General features: G+C 45.2%; 1 protein-coding gene across 1 annotated transcript in view; it reads left to right on the forward strand.

Annotated features, from left to right (window-relative positions):
• Window positions 1-9589: 9589 nt before the first annotated feature.
• Window positions 9590-17849, forward strand: part of LOC137345661 (uncharacterized) — a 156392-nt gene continuing 148132 nt past the window's right edge. The window contains exon 1 of the mRNA XM_068008915.1: window positions 9590-9648. The gene's annotated coding sequence lies outside the window, so the exon portion shown is untranslated. The remainder of the gene's footprint in view (window positions 9649-17849) is intronic.

A 17849-nucleotide genomic window follows, 5' to 3' on the forward strand; every position in this document is an offset into this window, starting at 1 on the left:
CCCATCACCCTTGACCCACCCAATGTTACCGTTACCCTTCCCTCCATTACTATTGATCCTCCACACATTACCATGCACAGTGTAATCTTCAATGTATTCATGCCATCCCTCCCCTCATTCCTCGTCCCATTACTATCAAAATGCTGACTCTTACCCTTGACCATTATCACATTGAGCTGATCATTGTTGCCGAGTCCCGTTCTCCTCTATATGAAGCTGTCGAATACCCACCCATTAGTCTTGACCATCCCCCCTGCAGAATCCATTTGCCCCCATTGACTGTGATCATTCCCTCTGAGAGCTAATACCCTCAATTTGCCCCACAGCTCCCCGATGTCAACAGTACTCGTCGCTCCCTTTAGGCCCTTGCCAAATATCTTCACACAAATACTAAAATAATACACCCAGCACCCCCAAAACCGACATCATGTGTCTTAACCATCAACATCAGCCATTCAACAACCTTGTGCTCCACTCCACCCTCCTCTCTTCCTCGGTGCATCGATCAGCACTACCCTTCCCTCCCCGACCACCCTCCCTTGCTCCTCCATGTTGCCTCCGCCCATGCCTTCTTCACCACCCCCCGAGAAGATTCACCCTTGCTGGTGCCGAACCAGGAGGCAAACATCCATTCCAATGCTGGCGTTACTTTAGCGGATGAGTTAAAGAGAGAAGAGCACAGACGTGAGACTCATTGACGCAAATCCAACTGCTGCACACAACTTTGAAACGTTCCTGAATCTGGTGGCATGGGAATGTTGCTCGTCCTTAGTATAAATGGGTGGTTGTTGGTCGGCACAGACTTGGTGGGTCGAAGGGCCTGTTTCAGTGCTGTATCTCTAAATAAAAATAAATAAAATTGGCTTAATGCCAGAAACAGCGAGTCACAATAAATGATTGCTTGTCAGACTGGAAGATTGTAGTGGGGTTCCCCAAGGGTCAGTGCTGGGACGAGTGGCTTTTTCTGCGATGTCTCAATGGTGTGGATCTTGGAATACAGAGTAGAATCTCAAAATTTTCTGATGACACCAAACTTGGAGGTGTGGCGAATAGGGAGGACGATATGAACCGCCTGCAACAGGACACAGATAGGCTAGCAGAATGGATGGAGGTAGCAGATGGAATTTAATATTGACAAGTGTGAGGTGATGCATTTTGGCAGAAGGAATAAGGGGAGTCAATATATACATAATGACACAGTTCAAAAGAGTGTGCAGGAGCAGAGGGACCTAGGAGTGCATGTGCATCGATCTTTGAAGTGGCAGAACATATTGAGCGAGTAGTTAGTAAAGCATATGGGATCTTGGGCTTCATAAATAGAGGCATTGAGTACAAAAGCAGGGATGTTATACTGAACCTTTATAAAGCTCTGGTTAGGCCCCAACTGGAGAATTGCATCCAGTTCTGGTCACCACACTTCAGGAAGGATGTGAGGGTCCTTGAGAAGGTGCAGAGGAGATTTACCAGAATGGTTCCAGGGATAGAGGAATTTAGTTGCAAGGTTAGGTTGGAAAAGCTGGGTTTGTTCTCCTTAGAGCAAAGGAGATTGAGGGGAGATTTAATAGAGGTGTACAAGATTATGACAGGTTTAGATAAGTTAGACGAGGAAAATCTTCCCATTGGCAAATAGTACTAAGACAAGGGGATACAGATTGAAAGTTTTGGGCAAAAGATGCAGAGGGAATATGAGGAAGCTCTTTTTTACACAATGGGTGGTAAAGATCTGGAACTCACTGCCCATGAGGGTGATGGAAGTGAAAACAATCAATGACTTCAAGAGGAGGTTGGATGGCCACTGAGAGAAAGATGCTTATAGGGCTATGGGGATCAATACTCCCTTCCTTGGGAAAGTGCAGGAGAGAAATGAAGGTTGCTGGGAAGCAGAAATTTTAGTCGAGAAAATAAAACCAACTTCAAGTTAGATACAGGAAGAGCACTTTCTACGCTATCCAACAAAGCATCATAGCTGAGGAAGGAAAGGCTTAGGAAAACCAACAAGAAATTATGCAGGCCGGGAGAAATTCAATTGAGGGATGTAGGAGAAATATAAACAGCCTGAACACACAAGAATAACACCATTACAGAAACTCTAGATGTTATAAAGAACCAAGCCTGTTCGCGAATTAGTAAGAAAATTTGTCTGGCTTAACAGTTGTCGTACAGGGTGAAAGAGATCAAGGGACAAGAGAAACAGCTCAATGATTTTAGAGCTGATTCCCCAAATTATTTCCGAAGAAGGGTCACTGACCCGAAACGTTAACTCTGCTTCTCTTTCCACAGATGCTGCCAGACCTGCTGAGTGGTTCCAGCATTTCTTGTTTTTATTCCCCAAATTATTTGAAGGATTGGGAAAATTAAAAACAGGGCATCACATTACTGTTAACAAAGAGACGGAACTGATATGTTTGTTCACACCGAGAAAGCTTCCACACCCACTCCTGGGAAAGGTTCAGAAGGAAATTGATACCCTGCTAAACCAAGGAGTTATTTCTGCAGTAACTAAACCCACTAGATGGTGCTCTGGAATGGTTGCAGTAAAGAAACCAAATGGGTCTATTTGGACTTATGTGGACCTTACCCAAGTCAATAAAGCTGTAGAGAGGGAAAGAGAGAGATTCATCCGATAGCCAAATTGGGAAAAAGCTTCATATTCACTAAATTTGGCGTAAATAATGGATTTTGGCAGTTGCCTTTAGACGAAGAGTTGAAATTGTTAACTACCTTTATTACACCCTTTGGAAGATTCTATTTCTACAGAATGTCATTTGGTATTGTGCTAACACCAGAGATATTCCGGCCAACGATGTCAAGAATCCTGGAAGGCTTAGAAGGGATCATCTGCCACATGGAACAAAGAACAAGAACAAAGAAAATTACAGCACAGGAACAGGCCCTTCGGCCCTCCAAGCCTGCGCCGATCCAGATCCTCTACCTAAACATGTCGCCTATTTTCTAAGGGTCTGTATCTCTTTGCTTCCTGCCCATTCATGTATCTGTCTAGATACATCTTAAAAGACGCTATCGTGTTCGCATCTACCACCTCCGCTGGCAACGCGTTCCAGGCACCCACCACCCTCTGCGTAAAGAACTTTCCACGCATATCCCCCCTAAACATTTCCCCTCTCACTTTGAACTCGTGACCCCAAGTATTTGAATCCCCCACTCTGGGAAAAAGCTTCTTGCTATCCACCCTGTCTATACCTCTCATATTTTGTACACCTCAATCAGGTCCCCCCTCAACCTCCGCCTTTCTAATGAAAATAATCCTAATCTACTCAACCTCTCTTCATAGCTAGTGCCCTCCATTCCAGGCAACATCCTGGTGAACCTCTTCTGCACCCTCTCCAAAGCATCCACATCCTTTTGGTAATGTGGCGACCAGAACTGCACGCAGTATTCCAAATGTGGCCGAACCAAAGTCCTATACAACTGTAACAAGACCTGCCAACTCTTGTACTCAATACCCCGTCCGATGAAGGAAAGCATGCCGTATGCCTTCTTGACCACTCTATTGACCTGCGTTGCCACCTTCAGGGAACAATGGACCTGAACACCCAAATCTCTCTGGACATCAATTTTCCCCAGGACTTTTCCATTTACTGTATAGTTCACTCTTGAATTGGATCTTCCAAAATGCATCACCTCGCATTTACCCTGATTGAACTCCATCTGCCATTTCTCTGCCCAACTCTCCAATCTATCTATATTCTGCTGTATTCTCTGACAGTCCCCTTCACTATCTGCTACTCCACCAATCTTAGTGTCGTCTGCAAACTTGCTAATCAGACCACCTATACTTTCCTCCAAATCATTTATGTATATCACAAACAACAGTGGTCCCAGCACGGATCCCTGTGGAACACCACTGGTCACACGTCTCCATTTTGAGAAACTCCCTTCCACTGCTACTCTCTGTCTCCTGTTGCCCAGCCAGTTCTTTATCCATCTAGCTAGTACACCCTGGACCCCATGCGACTTCACTTTCTCCATCAGCCTACCATGGGGAACCTTATCAAACGCCTTACTGAAGTCCACGTATATGACATCTACAGCCCTTCCCTCATCAATCAACTTTGTCACTTCCTCAAAGAATTCTATTAAGTTGGTAAGACATGACCTTCCCTGCACAAAACCATGTTGCCTATTACTGATAAGCCCATTTTCTTCCAAATGGGAATAGATCCTATCCCTCAGTATCTTCTCCAGAAGCTTCCCTACCACTGACGTCAGGCTCACCGGTCTATAATTACCTGGATTATCCCTGCTACCCTTCTTAAACAAGGGGACAACATTAGCAATTCTCCAGTCCTCCGGGACCTCACCCGTGTTTAAGGATGCTGCAAAGATATCTGTTGAGGCCCCAGCTATTTCCTCTCTCACTTCCCTCAGTAACCTGGGATAGATCCCATCCGGACCTGGGGACCGATCCACCTTAATGCCTTTTAGAATACCCAACACTTCCTCCTTCCTTATGCCGACTTGACCTAGAGTAATCAAACATCTGTCCCTAACCTCAACATCCGTCATGTCCCTCTCCTCGGTGAATACCGATGCAAAGTACTCGTTCAGAATCTCACCCATTTTCTCTGACTCCATGCATAATTTTCCTCCTTTGTCCTTGAGTGGGCCAATCCTTTCTCTAGTTACCCTCTTGCTCCTTATATATGAATAAAAGGCTTTGGGATTTTCCTTAACCCTGTTTGCTGAAGATATTTCATGACCCCTTTTAGCCCTCTTAATACCTCGTTTCAGATTGGTCCTACATTCCCGATATTCTTCCAAAGCTTCGTCTTTCTTCAGCCGCCTAGACCTTATGTATGCTTCCTTTTTCCTCTTAGCTAGTCTCACAATTTCACCTGTCATCCATGGTTCCCTAATCTTGCCATTTCTATCCCTCATTTTCACAGGAACATGTCTCTCCTGCACGCTAATCAACCTCTCTTTAAAAGCCTCCCACATATCAAATGTGGATTTACCTTCAAACCACTGCTCCCAATCTACATTCCCCAGCTCCTGCCGAATTTTGGTATAGTTGGCCTTCCCCCAATTTAGCACTCTTCCTTTAGGACCACTCTCGTCTTTGACCATGAGTATTCTAAAACTTACGGAATTGTGATCACTATTCCCAAAAGTAGTCCCCTACTGAAACTTCAACCACCTGGCTGGGCTCATTCCCCAACACCAGGTCCAGTATGGCCCCTTCCCGAGTTGGACTATTTACATACTGCTCTAGAAAACCCTCCTGGATGCTCCTTACAAATTCTGCTCCATCTAGACCTCGAACATTCAGTGAATCCCAGTCAATGTTGGGAAAATTAAAATCTCCTATCACCACCACCCTGTTGCTCCTACATCTTTCCATAATCTGTTTACATATTTGTACCTCTATCTCACGCTCACTGTTGGGAGGCCTGTAGTACAGCCCCAACATTGTTACCGCACCCTTCCTACTTCTGAGTTCTGCCCATATTGCCTCACAGCTCGAGTCCTCCATAGTGCCCTCCTTCAGCACAGCTGTGATATCCTCTTTGACCAGTAATGCAACTCCTCCACCCCTTTTACCTCCCTCTCTATCCCGCCTGAAGCATCAATATCCTGGGATATTTAGTTGCCAATCTTGCCCTTCCCTTAACCAAGTTTCAGTAATAGCAATAACATCATACTCCCAGGTACTAATCCAAGCCCTAAGTTCATCTGCCTTACCTACTACACTTCTTGCATTAAAACAAATGCACCTCAGACCACCAGTCCCTTTGCTTTCATCATCTGCCTACTCTTTCCCTTAGTCACGCTGACTTCATTTTCTAGTTCCTTACAGGCTTTAGTTACTACCTCCTTACTGTCCACTGACCTCCTCATTTGGTTCCCAACCCCCTGCCACATTAGTTTAAACCCTCCCCAACAGCGTTAGCAAAAGCACCCCCAAGGACATTGGTTCCAGTCCGGCCCAGGTGTAGACCGTCCAATTTGTAATAGTCCCACCTCCCCCAGAACCGGTCCCAATGTCCCAAAAATCTGAACCCCTCCCTCCTGCACTATCTCTCAAGCCACACATTCATCCTGACTATTCTTTCATTTCTACTCTGACTATCACGTGGCACTGGTAGCAATCCTGAGATTACTACCTCTGAGGTCCTACTTTTTAACTTGGCTCCTAACTCCCTAAATTCTGCTTGTAGGACCTCATCCCATTTTTTACCTATATCATTGGTACCTATGTGCACAACAACAACTGGCTGTTCACCCTCCCCCTTCAGAATGTTCTGCAGCCGATCTGAGACATCCCTGACCCGTGCACCTGGGAGGCAACATACCATTCGGGAGTCTCGTTTTCGACCACAGAACCACCTATCTACTCCCCTTACAATCGAATCCCCTATGACTATAGCCCTTCCACTCTTTTTGCCACCCTTCTGAACAGCAGACCCAGCCACGGTGCCATGAATCTGGCTACTGCTGCCTTCCCCTGGTGAGCCATCTCCCTCAACAGTATCCAAAACGGTATACCTGTTGTGGAGGGAGATGACCGCAGGGGACACCTGCGCTGCCTTCCTGCTCTTTCTCTGCCTTTTGGTCACCCATTCCCTTTCTCCCTCAGCAATCCTAATCTGCGGTGTGACCAATTCGCTAAACGTGCTATCCACGACCTCCTCAGCATCGCGGATGCTCCAAAGTGAGTCCATCCGCAGCTCCAGAGCCGTCATGTGGTCTAACAAGAGCTGCAGCTGGACACACTTCCTGCACGTGAAGGAGTCAGGGACATCAGCCGTGTCCCTGAGCTCCCACATTGAGCAAGAAGAGCATAACACGGGTCTGAGATCTCCTGCCATTTTTAATTTTAAGCTTAACTTAGTCTGAAACTTAGATAAATGAAAAAGGAATGAAAAGTATTTACCAATCACACGATAAAAAAAAAGTAGAAAAAGCCTTACCTTATCTACACACCACTGAGTCCTTTTTTTTTTGGTTAGAGGAGGAGGGCGGGTGGGAGATACTACCTGTGTAGCTTCTCAGGTTCAGAAAAGGCCCAAATATATCGGGTTTTACTTACCCAGCAGCCCCTTGGTCCGCTGAAAACAAAAGGGAATTAAGTTTAAGCTGAAACTGACCTTCCCAGCTGCTCACTCGCTCGCACTCTCTGCTCCCGAATAAGCTGCTGCAATGAAAACAATGGATGATGTTCTGATTCATGGAGCAATCCACGAAGACAATACAAGATTTCCCAGAGCCAAAGAACATAACGGATTCACAGTGATTCATGGGTATAGTTCACCAGGTAGGGAAATTCCTACCAAATCTAACCACTATTAATGAGCCTTCACAACAACTGCTAAAGAGAAGCAATGACTGATGCTGGGGAGACAGCCAGAATATTTCTTTTGAGAAGATCAGGAAATGTTAACTTCATCAGAAGTATTAGCACATTATAATCCAGAGTTAATGACCATTATTACAGCAGACGCATCGGCAACAGGATTAGGTGCAGACCTGTTTCAGATTCAAAAAGATGGATGACGCAGGCCTGTGTACTTTGTCTCTCATTCATTGAAACGGAACAAAGGTACGCAGTGATTGAAAAGGAAGCATTGGCAGCAACATGGGCATGCGAGAAATGTTCGGACTACGTTCTGGGCCTCAAGGTCAAGATCGAAACTGACCACAAGACAGTCGTGACGTTGCTTAATTCAAAGGAATTAGCAAATTTACCGCCAAGGGTGCAGAGATTTCGACTACAACTGATGAGATATGACACAACAACTGAATATGTGCCAGGGAAACGTCAGGTGATGCTGATGTGCTATTAAAAGCATCAATTGCTAGAGCCGAAGTGGGAGATGTCTCATTCCTGGAGGAAGTGGAAGTCTTTGGTTTAGCTCGAATCAAAGATTTGTTGGCAGCTGCTCAAAGAATTAGAATTAGAATTAGAACATTACAGCGCAGTACAGGCCCTTTGGCCCTCGATGTTGCGCCGACCTGTGAAACCATCTGACCTACACTATTCCATTTTCATCCATATGTCTATCCAATGACCACTGAAATGCCCTTAAAGTTGGCGAGTCTACTACTGTTGCAGGCAGGGCGTTCCACGCCCCTACTACTCTCTGAGTAAAGAAACTACCTCTAACATCTGTCCTATATCTATCACCCCTCAACTTAAAGCTATGTCCCCTCGTGTTTGCCATCACCATCCGAGGAAAAAGACTCTCACTATCCACCCTATCTAATCCTCTGATTATCTTATATGTCTCTATTAAGTCACCTCTCCTCCTCCTTCTCTCCAATGAAAACAACCTCAAGTCCCTCAGCCTTTCCTCGTAAGACCTTCCCTCCATACCAGGCAACATCCTAGTAAATCTCCTCTGCACCCTTTCCATAGCTTCCACAAAGATTACAGCAAATTAGAAACCTACAGGAAGAGGACGAAGTCTGCAAAAAAGTGAAATGGTTTTGCCAAGAAGGATGGCCAGAATGTATGCCTAATAACCCATTTTTAAGAAAATATCATGTGCAAAGGCGCCATCTTACTATTATAGATGACTTACTAGCCTACGATTAAAGGCCTGTTAGTCCAAGGGCTTTAAGGTTGGACATTCAAGAGAAACTACACCAACGGCACTTAGGAATCACCAAGTGCAGATCAAGAGTGAAAAACTCATTATAGTGCCCGAGGGTTTCCAAGGAGATCGAAGAGATAATTTCCAGGTGTATCACATGATCTACTACCAGACAAGGCACGAGAGAGCCACTGATGTTGTCTTCATTTCCATCCAGGCCATGGGAGTGCCTGGCAATGGGCCTATTTGAACATAATGGGAAGATTTCCCTAATTGTCGTCGACTATTACTCCAGATGGGTTGAAGTCGAATCAATACATGGTCAGAATTCTGAAGCCATAATCAAATCAGTAAAAGAAATGCTCGCCACACATGGCATTCCGGACCTAGTGATCAATGTTAATGGTCCACAATATGGGGTGGCACAGTGGTGCACTGGTTCACACCACAGCCTCACAGCTCCAGTGACCTGGGTTCAGTTCTGGGTACTGCCTGTGTGGAGTTTGCAAGTTCTCCCTATGACTGCGTGGGTTTCTACTCGGTGCTCTGGTTTCCTCCCACAGCCAAAGACTTGCAGGTTGATAGGCAAATTGGCCATTGTAAATTGCTCCTAGTGTAGGTAGGTGGAAGGAGAATTGTGGGGATGTGGTAAGGAATATGGGATCAATGTAGGATTAGTATAAATGGGTGGTTGATGGTCAGCACAGACTCGGTGGGCCAAAGGGCCTGTTTCAGTGCTGTCTCTCTCTATGACTCTAATTCACGAATGAAGCCTTCAAAGATTTCACAGAAACATATGGGTTTGGCCATGTTACAAGTTCACCGAGGTAACCCCAGGGTAATGGAGAAGTGGAGAGAGGCGTTCGAGCCATGAAAATACTATCGAAGCAGAATGAGGATTTTCAGCAGGCACAAAAGCAGACAGTCTGAGTCATCTGGTAGTTCCACTCACCCACAGGAAAGTGAGGAAGCAGAACCGAAAGACCCAACAGCCCAAACAAGAACATGCTGTGACAGAGTTGTGAGAACCTCCCAATGTTACAGACCTGAAGAATGAAGTCAGAGACTTGAGGGGAGATGTAGTATACTGTAGGTAAGCTGTTGCTGGGTAGATTAAGTATATAGCCCTTAAGCATCATCACAGGGTTGTGATGTCACAAGTCTGAACCAGGTGTGGCTCAGTGTTACCATAGATGCCTTAAAGATAAGCATACTGTAAAACTTTGACCCAAAGTCTACTATCCACAATTAATACTGACGGCACACTGACCAATTTGGTACACGATCACAGGTTCAGTACTGAGGCAGTGCTGCACTATCACAGGTTCACTATGAGGTTGTTCTGCACTATCACAGGTTCAGTACTCGGGGGATTTAAGATAAAAGTTTACTTTCAATTTTGATGGATATTCTAAGATATTTTGCTGTAACATTAGCAAGTTTAAACTTTGGATTCTATGTTAGAAATAAGATTATGTTACATCTTTTAGTAATATTTGATATTGTGATATACTTATCCACTTCGAAGTCCATTGCATGCTAAATTCTTTAAAAATCTAAAAATGTTAATGAATCGTCTCATGTAGTATTCTGTATACAACTACAAGAATCCCCCCTCTGTGTCTCTTTAAGTGGAGAGATAGGTATTGAAGAGAGTTCCCAGCCCCTTGCTTCGGTGCAAAGGGATCTAGGTGTCCTCATGCATGAATCGCAGAAAACTAGTTTGCAGGTACAGCAGATGATAAGGAAGGCAGATGTAATTTTGGCATTTATTGCTAAAGGAATAGAATCTCAAAGTAGGGAAGAGTTGCTGCAACTGTACAAGGCATTAGTGAGATCGCACCTGGAGTATTGCATACAGTTTTGGTCCCCTTACTTGAGGAGGGATGTAGTTGCATTTGAGGCAGTTCAGAGGAGGTTCACTAGATTGATTCTAGAGATGAGGGGTTTGTCTTATGAAGAGAGAAGAATGAGAGGAGATTTAATTGAGGTATTGTTGGAGAATATTCTGAGCTTTGCTAATTATTACTTAACTTTGTAGAAATAGAAAAACAGGACGCAGCTTGTAGCTAACCTAACCAATGGTCAGGAAATGTAGACAGAGCAACTGACCACAATCATCTGGCTTAGGAAGGGACAGAGCTCATGATGGATTTTGGGGAAGTGAACGCAGACTGTTCGTTACTGACTCGTCCGCTTTTATCATGTTTGTGCAACCTAGCCAGAAGTAACGGCCAAATATAGTACCTGGAGTGTGTACGTTAAATAGGGAACAAGAGCTTGTTATGCTCGAACTAATGCTCTACTGACCTCGGACTTTGCAAAGGGCACAGAGCTGCAGGTGGTCTTGTGGTTATCCTGTGGTTTATGCTTAATTGTGAAACTGCTAGCTCTGCTTCTTTTATACTATATAAGTCCACGGCAATTTGTAGCTCGGGGGGGGAGCACTGGACTGCCTTTAGGTAAGGTGTGCTCCCCCATGATATCATGCAATAAAGTGTTTGTTCTCAACGTCTGAGTCCGGAGAATTTGTTCAACAATTGGGCACAATCTGGATTTTCTCCAACAGGTATATAAGATGATTAAGGGGATTGACAAAGTAGACGTAGAGAGGATGTTTCCTCTGGTGTGGCAATCTCGAACGAGAGGTCATAGTTTTAGGATAAGGGGTAGCAGATTTAAAACAGAGGTGAGGAGAAATTACTTCTCTCAAAGGGTGGTGAGTCTGTGGAATTCACTATCCCAGAGTGCGGTGGATGCCGGGACGTTGAGTAAATTTAAGGAGGAGATAGACAGATTTTTAATCAGTAATGGGTTGAAGGGTTATGGAGAACGGGCAGGAAAGTGGAGTTGAGGCTGAGATGAGATCAGTCATGATCGTATTGAATGGCGGAGCAGGCTTGAAGGGCTGAATTGCCTACTCCTGCTCCTAGTTCTTTTGTGCTTATAATATCTGGGATAGTTATGACTTAGCCATAATATTAATAACAGGCTATCCGAAAGATGATAGTATTCTCTGTTGGTTTCCTTTCTTTGAGGGAAAGCTCATTCATTCTTTGAACCCAAATAAGAGTCTATTAGAATTTGTCTGGTTTGAACTTGATTAAATGTGATTCATAGGGATGTGCTCCTGATTTGGTTTCGTCCCGATAAGGGGTTAAAGTCATAAATCACTTCAGTTGGTTCCCAAAAATGTGGTCTTGTTGTTAACAGAATCCTGTACTGATATGTTAGTCTTGAGTATATTTTAGATTTGTAAATACAGAAGGAGTGTTTACTGTCAGTGGTATTAAGCCCCTGATTTAAGAATCTAGAGATGGCAAACGCTTGATCACGGTTTGTGGATCTTAAATCAGAACTCCCTCATTCTACTTTTGAGGATTGGAAATTTCCTTTAAAAGTTCCCTTTAAATCCCAGTTGAGATTAGGTCCTGACACAGTTTAAGTACGCTGAAGCTGCAACATGATGGTATGCTTGAGAAAAGGCGGAAACTATTCAGCCCGCATTAATTTGTACAGATAGTGACTATTGTAAACGGGCTTACAACCAAGACCTTGTGTTCTGGGAAGAAACTGGTTTTGCCAATCATAAAGATAAACCCATAAAACACACACCATTTTGGGAAGATTTTTGAAAGGAGAAACATAATTGTAAGGTAATTCATGGACTTGGGAATCCCACTGGTTCAGTACATTCAAAGGGCAACATGACAGGCAAAACATTAACACTGGGAGTGCATGACACCCCCTCGAGAGGGGCCTGACACAGTTAATGTAATCACTAGGGCAGAATAGGCAGCTAATCAGGATGAGGAACTGATTCAGCTGTTAGACCCGATGAAAGAGAATCCAAAAGAATATCCATCAAAGTGCTTCTATTCAGCGACCCCGACTGGTATTGTACTGGTTAAGTTGCACAAGGGTGCCTCAGTACTGCCCCTCCGATAGTGCAGCATTGCTTCAGTACTGCCCCTCCGATAGTGCAGCATTGCTTCAGTACTGCCCCTCCGATAGTGCAGCATTGCTTCAGTACTGAACCTTTGATAGTGCAGCATTGCTTCAGTACTGAACCTTTGATAGTGCAGCATTGCTTCAGTACTGAACCTTTGATAGTGCAGCATTGCTTCAGTACTGAACCTTCGATAGTGCAGCATTGCTTCAGTACTGAACCTTTGATAGTGCAGCACTGCCTCAGTACTGAACCTTCGATAGTGCAGCATTGCTTCAGTACTGAACCTTTGATAGTGCAGCATTGCTTCAGGACTGAACCTTCTATAGTGCAGCATTACTTCAGGACTGAACCTTCGATAGTGCAGCATTGCTTCAGTACTGAACCTTCGATAGTGCAGCATTGCTTCAGTACTGCCCGTCTGATAGTGCAGCATTGCTTCAGTACTGCCCGTCTGATAGTGCAGCATTGCTTCAGTACTGAACCTTCGATAGTGCAGCATTGCTTCAGGACTGAACCTTCGATAGTGCAGCATTACTTCAGGACTGAACCTTCGATAGTGCAGCATTGCTTCAGTACTGAACCTTCGATAGTGCAGCACTGCTTCAGTACTGAACCTTCGATAGTGCAGCATTGCTTCAGTACTGAACCTTTGATAGTGCAGCACTGCTTCAGTACTGAACCTTCGATAGTGCAGCATTGCCTCAGTACTGAACCTGCGATAGTGCAGCATTGCTTCAGTACTGAACCTTCGATAGTGCAGCATTGCTTCAGTACTGCTCCTCTGATAGTGCAGCACTGCTTCAGTACTGAACCTTCGATAGTGCAGCATTGCTTCAGTACTGAACCTTCGATAGTGCAGCATGGCCTCAGTACTGAACCTTCGATAGTGCAGCATTGCTTCAGTACTGAACCTTCGATAGTGCAGCATTGCTTCAGTACTGAACCTTCGATAGTGCAGCATTGCTTCAGTACTGAACCTTCGATAGTGCAGCATTGCCTCAGTACTGAACCTTCGATAGTGCAGCATTGCTTCAGTACTGAACCTTTGATCGTGCAGCATTGCTTCAGTACTGCTCCTCTGATAGTGCAGCATTGCTTCAGTACTGAACCTTCGATAGTGCAGCATTGCTTCAGTACTGAACCTTCGATAGTGCAGCATGGCCTCAGTACTGAACCTTCGATAGTGCAGCATTGCTTCAGTACTGAACCTTCGATAGTGCAGCATTGCTTCAGTACTGAACCTTCGATAGTGCAGCATTGCTTCAGTACTGAACCTTCGATAGTGCAGCATTGCCTCAGTACTGAACCTTCGATAGTGCAGCATTGCTTCAGTACTGAACCTTTGATCGTGCAGCATTGCTTCAGTACTGCTCCTCTGATAGTGCAGCATTGCTTCAGTACTGCTCCTCTGATAGTGCAGCATTGCTTCAGTACTGCTCCTCTGATAGTGCAGCACTGCTTCAGTACTGAACCTTCGATAGTGCAGCATTGCTTCAGTACTGCTCCTCTGATAGTGCAGCATTGCTTCAGTACTGAACCTTCGATAGTGCAGCATTGCCTCAGTACTGAACCTGCGATAGTGCAGCATTGCTTCAGTACTGAACCTTCGATAGTGCAGCATTGCTTCAGTACTGCTCCTCTGATAGTGCAGCACTGCTTCAGTACTGAACCTTCGATAGTGCAGCATTGCTTCAGTACTGCTCCTCTGATAGTGCAGCATTGCTTCAGTACTGAACCTTCGATAGTGCAGCATTGCTTCAGTACTGAACCTACGATAGTGCAGCATTGCCTCAGTACTGAACCTTCGATAGTGCAGCATTGCTTCAGTACTGAACCTTCGATAGTGCAGCATTGCTTCAGTACTGAACCTTCGATAGTGCAGCATTGCCTCAGTACTGAACCTTCGATAGTGCAGCATTGCTTCAGTACTGAACCTTTGATCGTGCAGCATTGCTTCAGTACTGCTCCTCTGATAGTGCAGCATTGCTTCAGTACTGCTCCTCTGATAGTGCAGCATTGCTTCAGTACTGCTACTCTGATAGTGCAGCACTGCTTCAGTACTGAACGTTCGATAGTGCAGCATTGCTTCAGTACTGCTCCTCTGATAGTGCAGCATTGCTTCAGTACTGAACCTTCGATAGTGCAGCATTGCTTCAGTACTGAACCTTCGATAGTGCAGTATTTCTTCAGTACTGAACCTTCGATAGTGCAGCATTGCTTCAGTACTGAACCTTCGATAGTGCAGCATTTCTGCAGTACTGAACCTTTGATAGTGCAGCATTGCTTCAGTACTGAACCTTCGAGAGTGCAGCATTGCTTCAGGACTGAACCTTCAATAGTGCAGCATTTCTTCAGTGCTGAACCTTCGATAGTGCAGCATTGCTTCAGTACTGAACCTTCGATAGTGCAGCACTGCTTCAGTACTGAACCTTCGATAGTGCAGCACTGCTTCAGTACTGAACCTTCGAAAGTGCAGCATTGCTTCAGTACTGAACCTTCGATAGTGCAGCATTGCTTCAGTACTGCCCGTCTGATAGTGCAGCATTGCTTCAGTACTGAACCTTTGATAGTGCAGCATTGCTTCAGTACTGAACCTTCGATAGTGCAGCATTGCTTCAGTACTGAACCTTCGATAGTGCAGCACTGCTTCAGTGCTGAATCTTCGATAGTGCAGCATTGCTTCAGTACTGAACCTTTGATAGTGCAGCATTGCTTCAGTACTGAACCTTTGATCGTGCAGCATTGCTTCAGTACTGAACCTTCGATAGTGCAGCATTGCTTCGGTACTGAACCTTTGATAGTGCAGCACTGCTTCAGTACTGCCCCTCCGATAGTGCAGCATTGCTTCAGTACTGAAACTTTGATAGTGCAGCATTGCTTCAGTACTGAACCTTTGATCGTGCAGCATTGCTTCAGTACTGAACCTTCGATAGTGCAGCATTGCTTCAGTACTGAACCTTTGATCGTGCAGCATTGCTTCGGTACTGAACCTTTGATCGTGCAGCATTGCTTCAGTACTGAACCTTCGATAGTGCAGCACCGCTTCAGTACTGAACCTTTGATAGTGCAGCATTGCTTCAGTACTGAACCTTTGATCGTGCAGCATTGCTTCAGTACTGAACCTTCGATAGTGCAGCATTGCTTCAGTACTGAACCTTTGATAGTGCAGCACTGCTTCAGTACTGCCCCTCCGATAGTGCAGCATTGCTTCAGTACTGAAACTTTGATAGTGCAGCATTGCTTCAGTACTGAACCTTTGATCGTGCAGCATTGCTTCAGTACTGAACCTTCGATAGTGCAGCATTGCTTCAGTACTGAACCTTTGATCGTGCAGCATTGCTTCAGTACTGAACCTTTGATAGTGCAGCACTGCTTCAGTACTGCCCCTCCGATAGTGCAGCATTGCTTCAGTACTGAACCTTTGATCGTGCAGCATTGCTTCAGTACTGAACCTTTGATAGTGCAGCATTGCTTCAGTACTGAACCTTTCATCGTGCAGCATTTCTTCAGTACTGCCTGTTTGATAGTGCAGCATTGCTTCAGTACTGAACCTTCGATAGTGCAGCATTGCTTCAGTACTGAACCTTTGATCGTGCAGCACTGCCTCAGTACTGCCTGTCTGATAGTGCAGCATTGCTTCAGTACTGAACCTTCGATAGTGCAGCACTGCCTCAGTACTGCTCCTCTGATAGTGCAGCATTTCTTCAGTACTGAACCTTTGATAGTGCAGCATTGCTTCAGTACTGAACCTTTGATCGTGCAGCACTGCTTCAGTACTGAACCTTCGATAGTGCAGCACTGCCTCAGTACTGAACCTTTGATAGTGCAGCATTGCTTCAGTACTGAACCTTTGATCGTGCAGCATTGCTTCAGTACTGAACCTTTGAGAGTGCAGCATTGCTTCAGTACTGAACCTTTGATCGTGCAGCACTGCCTCAGTACTGAACCTTTGATAGTGCAGCATTGCTTCAGTACTGAACCTTTGATCGTGCAGCATTGCTTCAGTACTGAACCTTCGATAGTGCAGCATTGCTTCAGTACTGAACCTTTGATCGTGCAGCATTGCTTCGGTACTGAACCTTTGATCGTGCAGCATTGCTTCAGTACTGAACCTTTGATAGTGCAGCATTGCTTCAGTACTGAACCTTTCATCGTGCAGCATTTCTTCAGTACTGCCTGTCTGATAGTGCAGCATTGCTTCAGTACTGAACCTTCGATAGTGCAGCATTGCTTCAGTACTGAACCTTTGATCGTGCAGCACTGCCTCAGTACTGCCTGTCTGATAGTGCAGCATTGCTTCAGTACTGAACCTTCGATAGTGCAGCACTGCCTCAGTACTGCTCCTCTGATAGTGCAGCATTTCTTCAGTACTGAACCTTTGATAGTGCAGCATTGCTTCAGTACTGAACCTTTGATCGTGCAGCACTGCTTCAGTACTGAACCTTCGATAGTGCAGCACTGCCTCAGTACTGAACCTTTGATAGTGCAGCATTGCTTCAGTACTGAACCTTTGATCGTGCAGCATTGCTTCAGTACTGAACCTTTGAGAGTGCAGCATTGCTTCAGTACTGAACCTTTGATCGTGCAGCACTGCCTCAGTACTGCCTGTCTGATAGTGCAGCATTGCTTCAGTACTGAACCTTCGATAGTGCAGCACTGCCTCAGTACTGCTCCTCTGATAGTGCAGCATTGCTTCAGTACTGAACCTTTGATCGTGCAGCACTGCCTCAGTACTGCCTGTCTGATAGTGCAGCATTGCTTCAGTACTGAACCTTCGATAGTGCAGCACTGCCTCAGTACTGCTCCTCTGATAGTGCAGCATTTCTTCAGTACTGAACCTTTGATAGTGCAGCATTGCTTCAGTACTGAACCTTTGATCGTGCAGCATTGCTTCAGTACTGAACCTTTGATAGTGCAGCATTGCTTCAGTACTGAACCTTTGATCGTGCAGCACTGCTTCAGTACTGAACCTTCGATAGTGCAGCACTGCCTCAGTACTGCTCCTCTGATAGTGCAGCATTTCTTCAGTACTGAACCTTTGATAGTGCAGCATTGCTTCAGTACTGAACCTTTGATCGTGCAGCACTGCTTCAGTACTGAACCTTTGATAGTGCAGCATTGCTTCAGTACTGAACCTTTGATCGTGCAGCATTGCTTCAGTACTGAACCTTTGAGAGTGCAGCATTGCTTCAGTACTGCCCGTCTTATAGTGCAGCATTGCTTCAGTACTGAACCTTTGATAGTGCAGCATTGCTTCAGTACTGAACCTTTGATCGTGCAGCATTGCTTCAGTACTGAACCTTTGAGAGTGCAGCATTGCTTCAGTACTGCCCGTCTTATAG

This window comes from Heterodontus francisci, chromosome 29 (assembly GCF_036365525.1).
Source record: "Heterodontus francisci isolate sHetFra1 chromosome 29, sHetFra1.hap1, whole genome shotgun sequence".
Taxonomy (NCBI): Eukaryota; Metazoa; Chordata; class Chondrichthyes; order Heterodontiformes; family Heterodontidae; genus Heterodontus; species Heterodontus francisci.